Source organism: Tympanuchus pallidicinctus, unplaced genomic scaffold, assembly GCF_026119805.1.
Source record: "Tympanuchus pallidicinctus isolate F22 unplaced genomic scaffold, pur_lepc_1.0 scaffold13, whole genome shotgun sequence".
Lineage (NCBI taxonomy): Eukaryota > Metazoa > Chordata > Aves > Galliformes > Phasianidae > Tympanuchus > Tympanuchus pallidicinctus.
The window spans coordinates 5,399,839-5,421,759 of record NW_026294648.1 but is presented as its reverse complement, the minus strand read 5'-3'; the positions used below and the strand labels follow the sequence as shown (position 1 = coordinate 5,421,759).

Below are 21,921 nucleotides of genomic sequence, written 5' to 3'. Positions count from 1 at the left end.
GGATGTTAGGAAACAAAGGAGAGAGAACATGAATTGATCAGCCAGTCTGCTTGTTTGGATTCTATACAATTCTCATGTATGTCATGCTTCTGCAGCCTCGTTGTATGGCTTCAGCAAAGCTGGTTTGCCATTGACAGCTTATACGGTTTGTTTATTTGTACCCACTTGTGTTAGCACTGGAGCTGGCTGCCTACCAATTTCCTTGTCTCCATGGATTATCTTCTCTATTCTCATACATTTTCTGGAGCTTGATGACAACTGGATATTAGAATAAAACTGGAGTGCTATATGGAATCCTTGCAGTAAATTTAGAATTTTAATCAAAATGTCTTCTATTGTGGACATGGGATTCCAAACCAATTAATATTTAATCACAATCACTTCTATTTTGGAAACAATAACAGAAATTTGTATCAGCTATTTTTAGTGGAAATGTTAGTCTTAAAAATGTTTCTGTGAAAAAACACTGTTCAATCCACAACTAAAAATGATATCTGTGCTTAAATATGTTCTGAAATCACAGCCATAGTAAGGCTAAAATTTGATTCTCAGTTGCTTTTCTATTGCTGAGTTTTTGAAACCTCTACTATGTTGGCTTGACTATATGTGTTTCACAAACATAAAAACCAGAAAAAACAGGATTCACTCTGCTTCACTAGGAGTCACACTGAGAGCAGAAGGGACAGTGGGTACAGGTTGCACTGGAAGAAGTACCATCTTGATTTAAGGATTTTTTTTGCTTTCAAGATGCAATTGGACACAGTGCCAGACAACCTCATCTAGGCTCCTTTGTCCCAGGAAAAGGTGAACCTGATAATCTTTTGAGGTCCCTTCCAACCTGGGTTGTCCTATGATTCTGTAGTTATTTATTATACTTTAATTACTGTAACTGCAACAGCTTGATCCAGTTTATCCAGCAGATAAAAGGATGGAAAGTTTGATCAATAATTGCACTCTAATTCCCTCCCAGCCCAACCAAATTCTCCGCAAAGCCCTGTCTTTCACAAATATGCAAAGCCTCCTCAGAAATCTGAGTAATCAATCAGATGGCCAGCATGCAATGAGCTGCATGTTATTACAACTACAGAACCCACTGGGACAACCAATCATCGATTTTACCTCTGTCCTTTAACCATTCACTCATCCTATTTCCCTCTTAATCTCTGACAGTTTTAGTTCTGTGGGAACTATTGGTAGGTGTGAATTTTTGTTGGCTTTGGGAAATTAAAGGAGACTGCAGTGCTTGTTTGTTTGTTTTTTCCCCCATTCATCTGCTCCGCAGCTTTTTTTAGAGATTCCAATAGATTTTTTACCAAAGCTGGGTTGACTTACACTGAACAGGTAATATTTGTTCCTGTGTGCACTACTTAGTTTCTACTAATTTGTCTTTTGTAGGTTTCAGTACTGCAAAATTACTATCCTTAGAGAGGGAAACATGATCCATACTTTCTTTTGCATATCACAAACAGAGATTTCCAAGACAAACTTTCATTTGGCTGTAACTATTGCATATCAGTTGGCAGCTGGGTTCTTGCATAAGTCACCGCTGTGTACTTGAATAGAGATGAATGATTTGAATTAAATAAAAAATCTTGAGGGAAAAAAAAAAAAACTTAAAATGAGCACATATAATTTAATTTGTATATTTTCTACCTCTTATTTTCCAGTTTTGCTCAGTTACAAATCATATAGTTCAATGAAATCAGTGTCCCACTGTCAAGTGGGCAGGGCATTTCTGACCTGTGGACTGAAGCGCAGCATGGAAATATTCAAACCTGTTTTAAGGGAATAGTTCAGGTGCCAAAAACAATCTAACTGAGGTGTCAGGGAATTCAGCATTAAGCAATTCACCAAACAGAACCCTACCCTTGTTCAAGATGACTCAAGTCACCCATTGTAACAGTAACTCAGGAATGTTGGGCAGTTTACCGTGAAGCTATCACACTTTTTGATTTAATAACAACATATTAATACATTATTTAGATTCTCTGAAGCCAAAGGTTTGCCCACAGTAGAATGCAGGGCACTGCATAAATACCTGCTACTACCTATGCCATACTAAAACCAGAGGTTACAGCGAACGTTTACGCAGCACAACACTGGGCAAAGCAGTCGTGCAGCTATTTTGCAAAGACTGTTGACCTTGTAAGTCTGAGAGTGCTCTGCTGATGTAGCTACACCGCTGTTAGGACCTGAGCTCTGTATGCTCTACACAACACCTAGTAAACATTCTTGAGACCCTCTGTTTACTCGTGGATCAGGCATGGCAAGCATAACAGCCAGGTAAACTTCTCAAATCACCCAGTAATACCCTAAGGCCCTTCTGGGGAAATACTTCTGTTGGCAAGAAGACAAACCAAGGCTTTACATTCTCTTGGTATTTGCTTCTCTACTGAGAATCTTGGCTACTTTTTACAGAGCAGCAAGCTGTGATGCGTACAGACTGAGGGGCAGCCTAGTGTCACAGGCAGACTTGCAGCTAGCTTGTGCCAGAAAGGATCCATCCCTCCCTGTCAGTTCCTGCCTCCACATTCCCAGTCTCTTTCCTGTCATGAAATAGGACTGTAAAACTCCTAGTTTCTTTCCGATTTCCTGCTATAGAAATTAAACCTTTTGCTTATGTCTTACAACTCCAGTGCTTAGCAAGTACAAAGTCTTGCTCAGTCTCCGCTGTCGTACCAAAGGAGAATCTTCTGGCCAACAAATCCTTACAACCTAAGCCTAGCCTTGCTTCATAAATGTTATTTTTTTCTTTATTTATTTTTACCAGAAATTACAATCATCTCTCTTGGGAAAAAACACTTTCTAATTATGCACTAAGCTCTTTATTCCCATTTCCTTTCATACAGCACTTGCATCTTTCCATGGTTAAAGATGCTGTGATTGTACGTAGAGAATTGCATAGGGAAAGTTCACAGTAAGCAGGAGATAGAAAGTGCGTATTTGCAAAATAAGCCTTTGCAGATTTTTGTTAGCTTTGCTTCTTTGTTTTTAGAGTAATCTTGGTTGGTTTTGGTCTTCTTGTTTTTTTTTTTATTAATAGCTTATTGTTTGTAGAGAAAGGATTTCCTTGCTTGACACAGTTACCAGTAATAATTCAGAGCAAAAATTATTCTGAGTTAGGCTCCTTTCAGTTCTATTTCCTTACGCCTTGTCAACTGTCTGCAAGATGAGCATAAATTCAGTACACAATGAACTGAGATGGTAAGCCTGCTGTCCTGACGGTGTTCAAATATACATACAGAACTGAATACAAGGTATGCTGTTCCCATAAACCATATTTCTGGATTAAAAGTGAAAGGAATCACAGACCCAGTACCTCATCTGGCCTTTGGAGTGCACTGCATCTTTGCCTTGTACCAACAAGCGATGAGGCACTGAGGAAAGCGATTGTTACTGTAGCAGTGGTAGGACACTAACAAACAAACAAAAGGTTTTCAGTGTTTCTGCTCCATAAAGCCAAGCCTGCACTTGTGAGAGGTCTTGTTGTTTTTCAATCTCTCACGCCTAACTCACAGGATTTGCTATCCTTGGTTCAGTAGCATAGCTTTACTGATGAAAAGTCATTTCCATCACTTGAGAATCTAAATCAATCTAGTATTTGAATTTTTTGTCATCTTTTATTCATGTATTCCATTCAACAGTAAAAAATCCCAGTTCAACAATAAAAACACCCAGGAGGTTTCTTTTGAGAGAAATGGAGAAGTTTTGTTGGGTCTTGCAGTCTGGTTTCAGTAACAAATAAAAACAGAGTGTATTCCTCTAAGGCAGTATTGATATGAATCATTCTATTTAAGAAAAGATGTATTAGAAGGGAATGAATCATTGTTTGCTCTGTGCAGTATTTCAGCATATGATAGGCACAAGTATTATTCATCCAGATGTGTAGGTACTTCACTAAAACACAATTCTTAAGAATTGTAGCCACGGACACATTTTCCACCTGGAATTTATAACTGCTCTCCACACACATACTGATACAACCAAAATCACTGCAAGCAAAGCAGTCTACTTAGCACTATCAAGTGCATGCATCTATTCTCCTGCTAGGCTGCCCACACAACTGAAAGCACTCAAACTGCACATCACCAATTCCTGTTAGCACTTAGATGGGAGAACATATACAGAATTAGGACTGATGTAGAACAAAGAATTGTAACTGACTATTCAATACATATTAGGCCTTGTAAACAAAAAGACTGATTTATTTAGTCCTACTGCTGATGCCAAATTCACACGGAAGCAAAAGAAAGCCTGAATTCCATGCTCTGGAATCATAATAACTTCATGGATAAATGTTATTTTCCATTTTCTAGAAAAGACAGGTAAGAAAGAGAGCAATCAGGATCATTTCTTTCTTCCCTGTGATTTCAATTAATGGTACATATATTTACAAACTATTTTCACTTTCAAAACTGAAAACACAGTGCTAACAGTTTAATTACAAGCAAAGATTTTTGCAAGGGAAAATAGAAATAACATTTCTTAAAAATACCATATTTCTTGAAACAGTGTTATTTACACTAAATCACAATTAAATTATCACTATTAAAAAGTAGCCTGTTAAAATACAATTGAAAACACGTGCAACTGAACTTAACCTAAAGATTTTCATGGTAAACATCATTTGCCTCTGTAATAGAATAAATGATGCCTATAAAGTCAGCGAGTTACATGAGAAGGGAAACAACTTCATGCCAACGGGGGAGGGGGGGGAAGATTTGCAGTGGTATATTATTGTAATTGTATCCTCTTTCTGCAAAAAGTTTGGTTTTCCCCTTACAGTAACATGGATATTTTGTACTTTATCAGTTATAAAATTCTCAGTATAGCAATTTTTTCGTGTTGATGATTCAGTGCAAGTACAAACTTCAAAATAACAATCTTTTCTACCAGCCGGCAATAGATTACTTGTATCTATTTCAGTGTTAGGCAAACAGTGCTTTGATACAGCTAACAGACCTGGAAAAAAAATCAATTGGTACTGGACCAGATTTCAGGATTCTGGAGGGACTGATTCTATGACCCTGCATAAGCTGAGCATAGTATGCCCCATACAATAAACTTAAGTGCTATGTTTCCCATGCATCCACAGCAGATGAGATGGGGTGTCCCTAACAGAAGGCATGCACACTCTCACAGAAATTAGCTTGGTCCATATTAGCAGAGTATGGAAAAGGAAATCAGAAACCACAACTTTTTTTTTTTTAAGTTCACCTCTTTGTATCAACCTTAGTTTAGTTTCTAGCTTACAGTTGAGTTTATATTGATTTTAGTTGATCTTAGTTTAACTATTTATGTTAATTGTCCACAGAATATTAGTTCCATGACTACAGTTGGCTGCATTCCAACCCATCATGCTGACTCACGAACTCAGTGACCCTCTGTCATTCATTTAAAACCTTGCTTTTGTGTGTGAGTCAAGAGCTAAGGATTCTCTTAAACAATACATTTCTCAAGTCTCATTCTTGGGTGTCAGCTAATCATTGGTGAACTCCTTGCAAATATTTAAGAAACAAGCCAGAACAGTTGTGTTGAATCACCAGTGCGCTCTACCACCTTTTGGTCAGGTAATGCACACAAGAGTCTCATTGAGGGCACTACCAAAGAGCCAAATTCTCACCCTTGCTGGTAATCCAGAGGCTGTACTTGATATTTTAGAATTTACAGGAATGTATTAAATCTTTGCCACTCATGCTTAGTTCAGCTTGTACAGGCAGGCTCTTGCCTTATATTCCCTCCAAATGAAATCCCAAACACGTGGGAACACAGAAAAATAGTGACAACTTACCCATGTTCTAATTTTTAATTCTAAATGAGTCTAAATGTCATTTTTGAAGATTTTTTTTTTAAGCATTGATTGTCACGTATACACAAGCAAAATTTCAATTTGCACAGACATCATAACCCATTATTTTAGCATTCTATAGATTCAACAGCAAGCCTGAAAATTTATCAAGAGGTATGGAAATAAAACACACCAAATTTTGCATGAGAATTTACACAAGCAAATTGCATACATCATAAAACACTTAAAAAATACTTGTGAAAAATACTGTCCCTAGCAGAGGATTAATAGGGTAGGCTTTCTCCATTGTATTTCAAATCAGAAAGTTACAGTCTCCGTTACCTGATCTCCAATTTCTGAACAAAGTTATAAGAGTTTTAGCTAAGCAACTTTAGACACCACTGGCTTTCAATTCTTTGATGCCCCAACTAGTTGCAGTTCTGCAGGAAATACTTAGTGATTATTCAGAAATCATTTCATGGAGAGCTGTATTTTCATGAAATCATTTAAGTTCAGAGATAGGGCAAATGACATACTGACAGAAACACCGAATTTGAAGATACAAATACTGTAATTGAGTGCAATTAGAAATTGTACCACTTTTTTGTCCTCAGAGGTCATACTGCCTACAAAGGTGCTCCAGAATTTGTGCACAGCCTGTAACAAAACTTTGTTTCAGAGAAAGGGGAATGAAGTAGTCATTTTCTGACACACCATAAGTTTATTTTGCAGTGAAAGCACACTTTGCCTCCCTTTTTGCTCTTAAAATGATAAAAGAGATCTCGAGCCATAACTGGCAGAAGGAAAGTCAAATAACATGCACAAGTGTAGGGCTCCACCTTAATCTCTTATTTTAGGCTGTACCCACTCCTAAAGTAGCAGTGCTTGTGCCACTCAGTGTTGGTTCGTACAACAGTAGTTCTAGGGGCAATGCTTTTATAATGGGTTGAAGATGCAGGAATATTTTATTTACTGTGTGAATATTAGAAATACATATTAATTAGGACAAAAAAATCAAGCACATTTACCAAAGTTTTTCTTTTTGTTTTTTTAAACCAGAAGTTTGAGGACAGATACAATCAATCATGTACTTTAGCTTTGCTTGTGCAAATGCAAGCAGCCTTTGGCAACCTCCTTTGTTATCTGTACTTACTCATCACTGCAACACAGTTTAATTTGCTTTACGTATTTGTTTTGTGTGGACAATATAATGACAGAATGGTTTGGACTGGAAAGACCATACAGATCATCCAGTTCAGAACCATGCAGTGACACCTCCCAGTCGATCAGGCTGGGCACTTCCAGTGATGAGGCATCCACACCTTCCCTGGGCAGCCTGCTCTTCTGCCTCACCACCCTCACAGTGAAGTAAATAAACACGTACTACTTTTGGCAAAATTTCCTTCCACCGTTTCTTCCTTTTATTTTTTAAGTAAAAAAATACAGGATTGACTAAGAAATAAAATAGAGAAACTAATGATGATCGTGTCCACCTGACCTATGCTGAAGTAAAAAAAGTCTTGAGCAATTAATAACTAAAGTGTATTTATATTATTTTAATACTACATTCCCCTGTTGGGCTTCGCATGTTTTTCATCGTTGTCATCAGGATACTGATGCAAATGCAAGACAGAATGCTTTCCTACATGTAACGTTACAGATCTAGGCTAAGCCCAACCACTGAGTGAATGTGGTATTCAGTCTAACAGAATCCTTAGCACCATAGCAGGCATGACTTCAGCACTGACTCAGCTATAATGATGAAATCTATTAGAGCTCTGACATCCTTTCTTGTGATACAATGGATATTTCTCACACATCTCCCATTCAAGTACAGACGAGGCCCAACTCTGTTTAGTTTCTGAGATATTACATGATCCTACTTCAAGCACAAAAGCAGTTCAACTAACATGCTCATTGGCTTTCTTAATGCTAAAGTCATTAACATGTTGCCTCTTGCTGATTTTGTGACTCAAATTAGACATTCAACATTGCTCACTTCCAGAGTTATTTACTTTTTCCACTATTATTGCAATAGCAATTGCTTAAAATGGGACACTGAGATACCACTTCTATAAAAATCTTGTTATGCACATTTTAATTACAGAAATCCAGTAATAGATGTGTAATAATGTATTCAGTAATAGTACTGAGCACAGACCTTACATGTTGTACAGCTTTCAGTCACAGAAAGTTCATTGGCTATCTTGGACTACAAGCACAAAAACTTAGGTTGGTCTGCACAGACATGTCCAGATCTATCCTAGTAAAATATATTATACCCATTTTGAAATCTTCATGATCTGGAAATAAATATATGGGGCCAATATCACTCATAGGTATACAAGAGCTGTCAGGAGTAACTCCTTTCTGTATTTAATTTGCAGATCATTAAACTTCAGGTTTGCTTCTCCAAATTTACACTAGTGCCCCTGAAAGCAGGATGCGCTCCTACAACATGGAGGTGATAGAAGCAACCAGTCATTTATCTCAGAACAGATCCCAGCTCAGCTGGGATTAATATTTACCCTTTAGATATTAGGTATCACTATAAAGACAGAGGAACATGTTGCTTCAACACAGAGATTTGCTGAAAAACATAGGATTAATATTACCGGAGTTCAGCTTAGTTACCTATACAACCTTTGAAAATGTGAGGAACTAATTAAGGGTGGCTACAACATTTTAATTATTTGTCTGTTCTTGACATATCTCCCTTATCTCTTCCTTCCACATTTTAACTCCCTTCCACATTCTAATTTAATCAGTTCCAGTTTTAATCTTGATTGTAGTCTTGCCACTGGACAACTGATTGCTCTCCCCGTGCTTTTAAATGGATAAGGAAAGTTTAGTCTTATTCCCTTCCTTCTTCCTTTCCTCATTTTACCTAACTGCTCAGATCCCACTTTGATAGTCTCCTAGGGATTTTAAACTACCTTGCATATCAGCAGCACTTTGATGTTAAATAGCATTACCAAGGCCATTCTGACAGAAGGATCAGGAGCAATCTGTTATGAAACCAAGTGCTCTGTTTAAATTTGTTTATTTCTGTTCTAAGTCTAGGTGCTTGGAGTTGTCATCATGACTCAGAGCAAAGTTGCAGAGCCCCAGCTCTATGAAGAGATTAGTCACTTTGTTTTTTTGCACTGAGCTGCTCTGAGTCAGTTTCACATTGTTGCACAGGGAGTACCTGGGTACATCTACAAATGGTGCAGGTAACTCCAGTGCACATTTCTGGAAGAAAAGCAGCATTTTCATATCTGAACAAACAGTTGACCAAGCCTACCTCAGTGTCCCCAGGTCAGAAGTTGGCTTTAGAATCAGAAATGATAACATGTGAATCAACATTGATATTGTTTTCCTTTACCCAAGAAGAAGCTTCAGTGTTATCACTCTGAATTTAATACACTGGGTATGCTGAATGATCAGCTGAGCTGTGCTCTTAAATCATTATCTACTTCAAGGATTATACATTTAGACACTAAAAGATTTAATTGATTTCTTGTACTTTGAATCCTGAGAAATACGTCTTTCACTTTTTACACCTTGGTATAACATGATTTTAATAAAACTGAGAACTAGGTTTACACAATTAAGTCAGCTGCTTTACTTGATTGCACACAGTGATTTTACATATAGCACGATCCTAAACAAGTGACTCACTTGTGCAGACCTACTTTTCATTTGTTGTCTGGGCTACATTTTCTCTTTTATGTGTGTATACACACACACACACACACACACACACACACACACACACACAAGACATATAAATATGTATGAATAGGAAAGGAAGGAGAGGGATGATGACCCAATCCACTTCTAAGTTACAACAAATTAGCAGTGCTCTCTCTAAGGCCATTCTGAGTTAATTCCACCACCACGAGGCCTGAGCTTGCTCCCCTCTCCTAACAGTACATTAGCTATCTATTTTTTTCCCCCCCCCTTCAGACTATTTGATGTATCCTGCTGTTTTACTAAGCATTTAGAGGGCTTCAAAATGCCTTCTAAATCGTAGCATATAAAAGAACAAGGACATGTTCAAAACATTAATATCAAAGCTTGAATGAAGATATTAAATTATTTTCCAGAGAAACATAATGGCTATTTTAAAAATTTCATTTATTTTCTAAAGAAAACAGTCTTCAAATGCCTAATCAGTGCATGAAGGACACGTTCTCTGCCACTCGTTCAGACCCTAACTTAATTTGCCCACATTTAGGGTAGGTTTTATCTGGGGTATTATAGGGGGTATTATCTGTTGTATGCATTTGTTATTTAAACTTGTGTCATTTACATTTGTGTCCTTGATTTTCTTAATCATCCATCTAAATCACACACAAAAATATAAACGCTTTTGGAATATCCTCTATCACGGTCATTGCAGTTTAGCAGCACTATTTTGAGTCATGAAGTCTATAAATCTATGGGACATTCATTTGTAAGACCAAATGAAATACAGTTTCATTACATCATATGCATACAACACTTGTATGCTGAAGGGACTGACATCCAATGCCAGATTCACCTTGCAACATTCAAAAACAATTGAAACTTGGCACATGAACACTTCAAATATGAAGTAAGAAACAGAACATTAGGTAAGATTTTGAGATCTTCTCAACGCTACTCTTCTACAAACTGTCAGGAGATGAGAAATGTGTTGCTACAAAGTGGAGTGCACACTTTATCACGGGGTTTTAGAAGTGGCACTTTATTTCAAAATGCGTCAAATGCTACTCTAAAAAAGAGAGGTAAGCCTTTGTTAATCTATGATGAAATATGTAAAACAATTTGAGACTTACTGCCCTGTATTAAGTGTTATTATGCTGCATACTATATACATATATGGAGAAATAACACTCAACTGCCAACATTATGTAACAGAATATTGCACTACTGAAATAACAGAAGGGAAGCTTCACAAGGCATGAAAGGATTGATTTTTCACTCATACAACATATTCACACACACTTTTTCCCCTCCTCTCATTCAAAAATTGTTAAATAAAAATAAGTCAGGCTGTGGATACACAGGACAATTATCCTATTCTCCAAGATGCATCATACCAAGAAGCACTGGATTAATCTTCGCTGGTGTATTAAATCAAGCATAATACAAAACAAATAATATTAAAGATGTTGCAATTACCTAAAAAGGAACTGTAGGCAATGCTTCTTCTCAGAACTTCATTAGTTGTGGGTAGTAATACTGTGGAAGTTCAGCAGACTGTCAGTTGTTCGCTGATCACATGGTGCACCACAGAGACAGTGAAGATCAGGTCTATTGGGTCTATCTATTTATCATATGGTTATATGTTAGTGTGTGACTATAAAGAACCCTATAAGCGACTTATACACATGGGCACACTGTAATGGTGATAATCACGACAAGGGTAATTTATTACTTCATCTATATTTCATTTTACATGAAGTGATAAAAAGTAAAGCTTGGCGAGCAAAAAAACTTCACAGTAACACTACAGCCCTCACAGTAGAATTTCAGGAGACAGCACAAATATTCAGTGACAATCTCCTGTTGCCACAGTCTACTGCAACATTTTTTTCTGGCTTTATCATCACCTATTGCATTTTATAACAATGTTTTGTTCTTGTGAAAACGACTTGCGGATCCGTGAAAGCTCTTTCTGACAAAGGGTAGGTGTAAGGATCACCCAGGATGGAATTCCAAGTCTCATACTTAAAACTGGATTGCACAACCTATATTCATGTTAGTGGGCAGCTGTTTGCCCAAGCATTCCTACAGGCCAGAATCAGCAAATCAATAACTTCTCTTGTACTGATAGATGTGTAATTTGTGCCTTAACTATACGGCTCAGGTAAAATGCTTTTAGAGGTCACTATAAAGGTACAAGCATAGCTGTCTGACACTGAAATGAGTCTTTCAAGATCTGCTATCCTATCTGCTTTATGTTTTCTTCCTTCATTAATGGGGGAGGAAAATAAATACTACTCAGTGCAGACGTGGCATATGATTACTGTTGCTAGCAAGTTAGGAATCGTAAATGCTTGATTCTGAGTAGATCGCAAGAATAATTAACATCTTTAACCATTAAGAAAGGCAGACCTTTGCATTGCTGATCTAATGTAACAAACAAATACTTCAACCCTTACTATTTGCAGGTAAACCAATGTTGATGTAAAAAAATCTGCTGACTAAATCTGTTATAAGACACTGTAGAGTTTGATTAGCTGATCAGATTTATTTGGTTATTACTACATCTTTTATCCAACACACAGGAAGTAGTTATTTTTGTTGGTTTGTGTCGGTACAACTTTCTTTTTTTAAAATAATCACTAAGAACTCAGCTTTGTTTCATATTTTAGTTGGTGATTACTGGTCTTGCTAGATCTGCCTCAAATCACACTCAGTGCTTTGAAGTCACGTAGGTGTTTCTAGTATATTCCCTTCACTGCAACAGATGTGCTTCTAATTTATATGGGATGATAAATGAGTGCCAAGGAAGAAGCATGAGTTTCAGATCTGGCAAGAGAGTAGCGTCCCACCAACAAATGAACAACAAAGCAAATGCCGAACACCAAGCATCAGCTGGAACAAAAAAAAAAACTTCTGGAAGTTATACGGCATTCTTGCATTTTCTCAACATCCCTCCTGAAAGCAGCACCATGAGCACTGCACTAATGAGCAAGCCTTCCAGAAGCATTGTTCCCTTCCATGAACAAGGAAAGAAGAAACTTGGGAGAAACTGGGTTGGAAGTAAACATACCCATCATTTTCCTCCTTCCTGTGTCAGCAAACAGAGCTGACTGGACAGGAGAGAGGGAACGTGCTTCATCTGGCAAAGGGCCGACAGCACACTCCCCACTTGTGCAATGCTAAAGCTCAGGGGAAATATGATTCAGAGGACTGCCTGAGTCATAACTTCTTTTTGAGCTCCTTCTGAAGTGGTAAGGCTGTTCTGTTCCATTCCAAGAATGGGACAAGCAAAGCTTCCATCTTATCCCCCATTTTGAAATGTGTCAATGAGATCAAAAGCACTAACTGTGCAAGGGGCAGCAACACATGTTTTTCTACTCACCATTACTTCACTTTGCAGTAATTAAAACAGTTATTTTACAACAGTGGAAAAAAAAAAAATCACCCACTGCTAACAAATTGAAACAGCAAAATTATTCATTATCTGTTTTTTCTAAAGTGTCTGCATTGTCCTGCTGCACAGTTGAAATATCTACATAACGTATTTAGAGAACTATACCAACTGGTCACCAAATAAGCACTAACAAAGGTTATGAATATGCAACATAACTGTGCATTATAATTTAACAGCTTTAGAACTTTAACTTCTAAAGATACAGGAGGGGAAATCATCTGCTAAAGATTATCAAATAATTCACTTAGAAACAATACTGCAATTCATTATGGATTAAAATAGGGCACAATTTATGGTGTTGTAAGCAATTAAGTTTTAAATCCCACGTCAGAGGGCAGATTGTAATCAATCTAATTTATATTGTAAATATGTTTAATTATGACACATCAAGATTGAAAACATCCTTCTTTAGCTGCACCACAATGCATCTTTGTTCTACTGTTCCAGAGTCCCCTTAGCAGGGAAAACATCGCTAAGCTTCCTAAATCATTTCCACTAAATATAATGAACAATTGTTTTTGTAATCAAGGACTACACAAATACCTCAACAACCACTGTGTTGCAAGCCATAAAAGAAAAACAGACTGATTCCTAAATCACCAATTCCCAGCAGCCTCTTTGAAGCAATACTGAAAGTATTCTAGAATAGGTTAAAATTCTACAAATTGCCTACAAAACTCTACAAAAGCCTACAGAATTAATGCTAGCACGCAGTGTAGGAAAAGGGAGTGCTGATGACCAGAAGGCCCTTCCCACTTCAAATCACATAAAAAGAGCAGATGACCTTCCTGAACAACATCTAGCACTATGTATACTATGAGTTCTTCTATAAATTCTGTCACAGTGTGAAATGCCTCTCGCAGCTGGATTACGCTTGCTATGAAGTAGTCTTTCTGTCAGTACAATGTGTCATTATTTGAAGCCCTACAACACTATGAAGCATCTCCATGTCAAATTCATGCAGCAACTAGGAAAAATTGATTTGCCTGTTTTCATCCACACTCTTCAAGTTATATACACATATATATGTGCCTATACCTATACACACATGGAATACTCAATATTAGAGAATACTACTGAACCTCAACAAAAACTTCTGCATTTTCAGATGATCCCGTAAAAATAATTTGGTTAAAAGAAGTTTGAGCTACCCAACCCTAGAGGTAGTTCACGGGTCACTAAAAGTAATCTGTATTACTCAGACATTACAAGTGAAGGTTTCAGCTTTTCCATGCAAAGTTGTTTGTTTTGTTTTGTTTTTTCCTTCTCTCCAACAGATCATAGAAAAGACAAGAGTTTGATTTGCCTTGTTTACTTTATATATCTCTCTTCGAGGCTATGCGTATGCCCGAGACGTTCAGCAGGTCTTTGTACTCAAGTAGCACTGTACAGCAGATACCACGTTGAGGTCACAAGTTCACATTACGTGCATTTCCGTGGTTTTACTTTATACTAACTTTAATTTCGGCCCATAGATTGAATGATCAGCAGCTGGAGTGCATTAAGGCTACATCTACATTAACAAGAAACACAGAACAGCACAACAGAATCTATACAGCCAAGAACCAGTGTAGAAAACTTCATGTCTACTGAACATGCATTTGGCAGTTTACCTGATAGCATGCAGCACGTTAACCATGCTACTCTACAGCAGCTTCTGGTCTTATTTCACCAGCAAGGAATTCAGTCTGCGTGCTCTTTGACTGTTCCAGATCACAAATCAAAACAAGGTAATTAGGGACAAATGAGAAATTAATTTTAAGTTCACTTAAAATGTACAAGGGCTCAAAAAATAATAATACTTATTTCTTGATGCTGATCCATTTGTCAGAGACAAATGGTGGAATTATAATAGTGGAGGTTGAACCTTCCATCCAATATCCCATTACATTTTGTTGCTCTGTGACAGAAGGCAGCAGAGGTGCAGTCTGACACAATGGCACACAGAGGTGAGGATGAAGCAAAGGGGTGGGACTGAATTCCTCCATGCAGAAAGAATGGCACCCACTGCCATCCATTGACATTTACAGAGACCAAACAGTGGTGTGAGTGATACTTCTCAGCAGCTGTGACAGCAGGACACCTTCACTGGTACAGATGTTCACAAGCAAGGCGTACAGGCTCTTGGAAAAAAAGGCTGGTAAAAATGCACAAAGCTAATGGTGGTGACTGGGTTGGAAAATAGCATTTTGTAGCTGAGATTTTCCACAATCAAATGGTGTTTTCATGCTCTTCATATCCGTTGTAGTTTCCATAGACATAAATAGGAGTCATTACCTTTGGAGTGATGGCCATCAACACACCCCAGTTATACTGCTGGAATGCATCTTAAGATTCGTCAAAAAAAAAAAAAAAGGTGCTCCAAGACCATCCTCTTCAAAAGCAATCTCTAGTCCCAAACTGCTGATACAGATAAGGCCTTTGCAATCCAGGCACACATCAGTTCTGGTTTTTTTTGCTCCACCTATGCTTCCTAGCAGAGCTCTATGAGATTGCTTTACTTCCTTACCCAAGGCAGGCATCGCCCTTTAGAAAAGACATGTTTGAGAAGCAGAACATCATTTACTAAAGCCTACATCATTCCTTGTTCAAGAGCATGAAAAAAAAATACAAAAAAACACTTCTTTACTACCTTGCATGGGCTACCACCTGTAGTGAGATAAGATTGTGCAAGAGAAACATGCAAAGCCACTACCATCCTTCCCTGAAACTGTATTGAAAAGATTTCATACAGTGAGGAGCACAGGCACTCTAGATCTGCCTTTTCCACATACCAGATGATGGAGTTCCCATGAATTATTTGTTGTCTGAAGACTAAACTCTAAGCTAGCACTTATTCTACAATGGAAATTGGCCACACAGCTAAAAAAAATAAATACTAACAAGAGCGAAGTTAAAGTATTTCATTGTGATAGCAGGTCCAGCATCTCTAGAAGTTACTTATGCTGCCTCTGTTTGAGAATCACAGAATGGCCAGGGTTGGAAAGGACCTCAACGATCATGAGTTTCCAATCCCCTGCCACAGGCAGTGCCACCAACCTCCACATTTAATAGTAGACCAGGCTGCCCAGGGCCCCATCCAACCTGGCCTTGAACACCTCTGGGGATGGGGAGAGGAAGAGGAGGCATCGAAGAGGGGGCATCTCTGAGCTGTCAGTCAAAGATACCATACCAGAAAAATAACAGCCCAAGTTCTCCAACAGAAAGTTCAGGCTCAGTTGAAGAACACAACAAGTGAGAGTTACAATCTCTGCATGGAAAAGGATTTACATGCCAGAATTTCTTCTTTAAAATACTTTCCCTTAAGTTAAATGACATTTCCTCCTCTTAGAAGTACTTTTCCGAAGTTCAGGTGTTGCTCCATTACAGAATACCACTGTTCTTTCTGACTTTATCTGACTTTACTCCACAGTATTTATCAGAAAATACAATAAGTTTAAATTAAGACCTACTCCATTAACAACAGTGCATCCCTGTGTTTTTCTCAAATTCAGTTGTTCATATGCAGTTAAAACATATGCCCTTATACAGTGAAGGATGATAATTCAGACACAGGAGAGCCCACGAGAATTATTTTCAGAAAATAGTTTCTATGACTAGCACAAGATTAGAAATTCCATGTCTCGCTGTACAGATGAGATATGTTTCTTCCACTCTTGTATTGAGAAGAAAGGACAATTTCTGTCAATTAAAAAATAAAGTGTTGAAGCTGAGTAAGAACGGCACAAGATAAAACTGCACGAGGAGCAGTCAGTTCATTGAGCACGGCTGCCGTTACCACAAGTACATGCACACTCATTCCCCGAGACAGATATTGCTGTAGAAATGCAGATTCAGATCAATCTGACCCCCAGCACACCAGTACTGATGCTCAGAGGCTGCAGCTTTTATCAGGAGATGCAGATGTATCAGACAGACAAATCTGTTTGCAAACTTGTATTTTCTACCTGTATTGCTCAAGTAACTGCCATCAGGAAAGAAACAAATTACTTGCAACTTCACTCATTTAAAAAACAAAACAAAACAAAAAAACAGATAAGTAAATAGATCTTTTTTAACCTAAGGATTTGTACAATAATTGCAGCGATGGTATCATCCAGTATAATGCTGAAACTTCTCATTTATAAATGTCCAAAGGTTATTTAATTAGACTTCCACTCTTTTGTTTTTTAATCAAAGAATTAAAGACATGCTTTCTAATCCATATATAACATCATTTCAGTAGATCACTGAGCAGTCTTTATCAAAGCAGTCTTGTATGTTACTAGGTGGCACTAACTAAAACACCTTTTATTTCCAGTTACATAAATGAGTATCTTAAATTTCTGTTCAACTGCTATTTCCCAAAGGCAATCTGTGAAACCAGTAAATACACTCTGGTTGCTTAAGTATTTTCCCTATCTTGCTGAGCTGGACATACAGCCAACAACTCTAGTTTAAAGAAGGACGCATCTACGTTTCTCTCATTATACCAGTTGCATAATATTCCACATTATCTCAAAGCTCTCATCACTAAACAACCCAAACAGCAAATAACAACTGCCCATACATCAGAAAACAAATAAGCAGAATAATCTTACTATTCATTCCTGATCCAGTGAGAAAGCGTTTTGCAAACTTGAGCATATGCATTTGAAAAACAGCATTCTGTGGTTCTTTTCACTGCATGGTGTCACTATCCCCAGTTATACAAAACAGTAAAGAAACGAAGTGTCTGAGCATCTTCTGTAGACAATTACGTGATAGGATTAGACAGTGAAAGGAATAAAATGGAACAAGTAAACAACCGGATCTCGGTCATCAGAGAGGTGCTGAGCACCCACAGCTCCCTCTGCATTAAACTGGGCACCTCTCTAAGGTGCTCACCTTCAGCCTTTGTGCCTAAGAATCTGAAAATCAAATCTAGACGTTTTCATTAATCAGGTTCAGTACCGTATTAAACACAGCAAGGAGATGTGGGTGCAGGACTTACAACCTCATGTAGTTCACACCTGGAAAGTGAACTTTTTGGGGACTCAATTCAGTGGATTCTACATAGTTGTAAGGATAAGAGAACCCTCAGGGTGGCTCTCACAATGATCTTTACATAGCTCCTGATACTGTACACAACATCTTAGGTTCACAGTCACTGAAAGAGTTTATCTCCAAAATCACTTCACGAAGAAAGCGAGGAACTTCAGTCTCTATTCAATAGCTGAAGAATTGAGAAAGGTAAACAAAAAGAATTACCCAGTCTAATGCTATAGAGTGATGGAAAGTACAACAATAATAGCAGGGTAGCAAAGTCTTAGGCTACAGCAAACGAGGACAAGCCCAAAGGCAGCAACCACAAACACAGAAACAAAGGGGAAATAAAAAAATCTGCTTACCTTTAGAAGACTAAAGGCATACAGGTATCTCCAACAAGATACCCTTGCCCCTACTGCCAACCCTTAAATGAGGTCTGGGAAGTGATGGATCCTGGCTCCACCCCTTCTGATCACTCAAGTACATTGCATGCACCTGAGCTCCCCTGGTTGGCCCTGCCTTCCCACCAGGTGCTCAATCACTGCTTCAAGCCACAACACAGCATTTCTCTGCACCCAAGAATGTAGGGCATAAATCTGAGAAAGCTTGGAATTCCTGATCTGTGCCATAAACAGCTGTTTTTTCCTCTAGACATAGAGTAATATCCTTTCATTTTCTTATTTGACTGACATGGGGTGGACGGGAAAGTTTCCCTGTTTGCAGAATAACCCAGCTATAACCTATTAACATAAAACCATTATTCCATTTGATTTCTTGAGTTTACTTTGCCTCTTGTATATATCAACTATGCCAGTGCTGAGAACGGAACTGCTAAGAAGTTAATGACAGCAGCCTACATAGGAACCACAGTGAGAAAATGAGAATTTTAAAGGAAGAGTTTGAGCCAGAAATATTTACGTATAAGAAAATTTATGGTAATTTATTTTATGAACATAGTTCAAATATTTAATAAGATGTTGGAAATGTATACAAATTTACAATTGCCAAAATAGCACCATACAAAAACCTGAAAGCTACAGAGCTTAGGTTTCACTCAATATTCTTCGTTACAGTGAACTGATAAATATTTCTGCAATATTGTTAACCTGAAATTCTACAGTAAATTTCCTTTCCATTTTATGTTGTGTGCAATACTGAGCTAAAATTGTGTTTTCCTACTTTTTTTTTCTCTTGCCATTTTTCAGGTTATTACTCTTCCAGGATTAGCTTATGATACAGGCTAGTGATAAGCAGAAGCAACGAGCCACAAGTCATGCAACGTTGTGTGCAAAACCATTCACCTTTCTACATTGTAACTGAATTAATAACATTGTTCTTTGGAATTGCAGGAGACACCCAACGGGAACCCACCATTCGTCCCTCAACATTTCTGCAGCAAATGCCACATGGCTCTCTTTGGCTCAACAGAACAAGTGTCAATCTCTTCATTACTTCATATTACAGACTTTACAACCAATTATGGAAACTATAAAGAAAGCAGTGGCTCTAAATTCTGATGTTTTACTGCACCCACCTCACATAGGCACTTGGTAGGGTAGAAACAGTCAATGAAAGAAAAGCAAACATACCTCCAGATTTCAGAATGACAGGTTCTTCTAGTCCAGTGAAGATCAAGAGACATGAAGAGGGGATCTTCATTTCCCTTTACAACTGCTGGAAGACAAATTAAGCACAGTTCAGGAAGCATTTAATACATAGGCAAGGCTGGTTTCTATAAGTAAAACTGAAGAATTTCTACAGAAAAACAGTAATTGTGATTTGATAACTACATCAAGGAACTACATTTATTTGAAAAGAGTCATAGAATGGCCTGGGTTGAAAGGGACCACATTGATCATCTCATTCCAACCCCCTGCTATCTGCAGAGTTGCCAACCAGCAGACCAGGCTGCCCAGAGCAACATCCAGCCTGGCCTTGAATGCCCCCAGGGATGGGGAATCCACAACCTCCTTGGGCAACCTGTTCCAGTGCGTTACCATCATCTGCGTGAAAAACTTCCTCCTAATATCCAATCTAGACCTCCCCTGTGTCTGTTTAAAACCACTCCCCCCTGTCTTATCACTCTCCACCCTCGTAAACAGCCGTTCCCCCTCCTGTTCATACACTCGCTTCAAGTACTGGAAGGCTGCAATGAGGTCTCCCCAGAGCCTTCTCTTCTCCAAGCTAAAAGAAATTAGATAACATTTCTATACCTCCTAATAATGGAAGCTGAGAAAGCATAAGCAAATTAAAGATTACTATGCAGTTTGGGGAAGTATGAACTAACAGTCATATACGGAAACATGAATAATTCAAGCTCTGAGGAAGGCCAAGCACTCTTCTTAGCCAAAGAAATCCCATCAGAAAGTGCTCCGTCTCCCTTACTCACAGCCCGTGCATCACAAATGGCTCCTCCCAACCCCAAATTCCTTCTAGTGAGATATGGATACATTGCTTCTAAACTCCCGAGAAAAAAAACTGTAGCTAACTGCAATGTAGTAGCATAAGACTTGTAAAAAATCACAAAACACTGATGCGTTTCTGCTTACATCCAGAGATGGCCTATTCAGAGTCTCTGCCAAGGGAGCCCACAGGTGGATGACTGAGAAGTAGAATCCATACACCAAATAGAAGCCCCACTATTCTTCTTTTAATCGTTTTCTCATTGGGAAAGAATGGAGAAGTACAAATAATGAGGCACTTGCCATCAGCAAAGCAAGCACCAGATTTGGCACGCCAGCTCCCAGTCTGTTACTGGAGGTTCCAGAAAGTATTGGTTCCCACATCCAAGAGGCAGAAAACACCGAGGAACTCATCCAAAAAACATAACAAGCGCGTGGCGGGAGCCGGTGTCGAGCACTGGTTAGAGCTGCCGGCTGAGAGCTCAGAGCAGCGCTGGGAGCAGTGCGGGCATCCGACCACGGACGTGATCTCAGCGCCGAGGGAAAGGATGATCCTGACGGGACCGACCGGCACAGCGCTCAGCGCTAACGGGACCTCGGTGGGGGAACGCCTACAGAAACGGGGACGCAGCACGGACTGCGCGGAGCGGCGGCACCCCTGCTCCCACACAGCCCAGCAGGCAGGTGAAGGGCGGGAAACGGCTCCGCGCCCTCAGCTACTTTATTTAAATGGTGGAGCCCGAAGACAACGAGCTTCGGCTGTGCCTGCGGTTTTCGGCCATCACAGAGAAAAACTTCCCGCCGAGGGGCGGCGGGGATGCCCATCACCTCGAGGCCGACGGGGCGGAGCACAGCGCGGGCTCCGGCCGCCTCTCACGCGCAGCTCCGCGTTCCGCTCCCGGCTCAGCAGCCACCCGCGCGCTGAAGGTTGTTTACTTCCCCTGCGGCGCGTGCGCGCGCACGCGCGCGCCCGCTCACCCTCCCTCTTCCCTCATCCCTGCACTCCGCCACCACCGACGCGCCCCACCGGCCAATCAGAACCGCCATTGACCGCGCGGGAGGCGGGCACCTTTTAAACAGGAGCCGGGGAATGCAGCGACACTGCCCCCCTCCCCGCTGCCTGAGGACGCGGCCGCTCATTGGGCGAGGGCCCTGCCCGTCTTCCCGAGCGCCCGCCTTCCGCTTGACTCGCGCCGCCGAGTAGCCGCAGCGCCCCGCCCCCGCCTCCCATAGCTGTGTGTGTGAGGCGCCGATTGGGCACCGCCCCACCGCTCGGCCCCCTCCCGTCAGCGCCGGCCCCGCCTCCGTCCCCACGCACCCGTCTCCAGCACAGGAAACACCCCGCCACGCCGCGGCCGGCCTGAAGCCCCCGTCAGCTCCCTTTGGCCCGCGGCGCTGTCGCTCCACTGAAGTCCCGCCTCCCCCGGATAGAGCGCGACGAAGCCCTCCCTCAGGCCTCCTCCGATTGGTCCGTTCGCCAACGGCTGCCGCTCCCCATTGGCCGTCTCTCTGCCACTCCGCCGCGCGGCTCAGCCGGTTCCCTGCTCGGGAGCTCCGCCCGCCGCCGGCCGGGACCCCGCCTCCGTCTCTCC

General features: G+C 40.0%; 1 protein-coding gene across 3 annotated transcripts in view; it reads right to left on the bottom strand.

Annotated features, from left to right (window-relative positions):
* Positions 1-21,896, bottom strand: part of NXT2 (nuclear transport factor 2 like export factor 2) — a 71,627-nt gene extending 49,731 nt beyond the window's left edge. Inside the window, exons 1-2 of one of the 3 annotated variants that reach the window (XM_052672955.1) lie at positions 21,648-21,896; positions 19,517-19,601 (exon numbers count right to left, since the gene is read on the bottom strand). The gene's annotated coding sequence lies outside the window, so the exon portion shown is untranslated. Of the gene's footprint in view, positions 1-19,516; positions 19,602-20,476; positions 21,211-21,647 lie in introns of those variants that run through there. The other 2 variants (XM_052672957.1, XM_052672956.1) reach the window with 2 other exon arrangements.
* Positions 21,897-21,921: the final 25 nt, after the last annotated feature.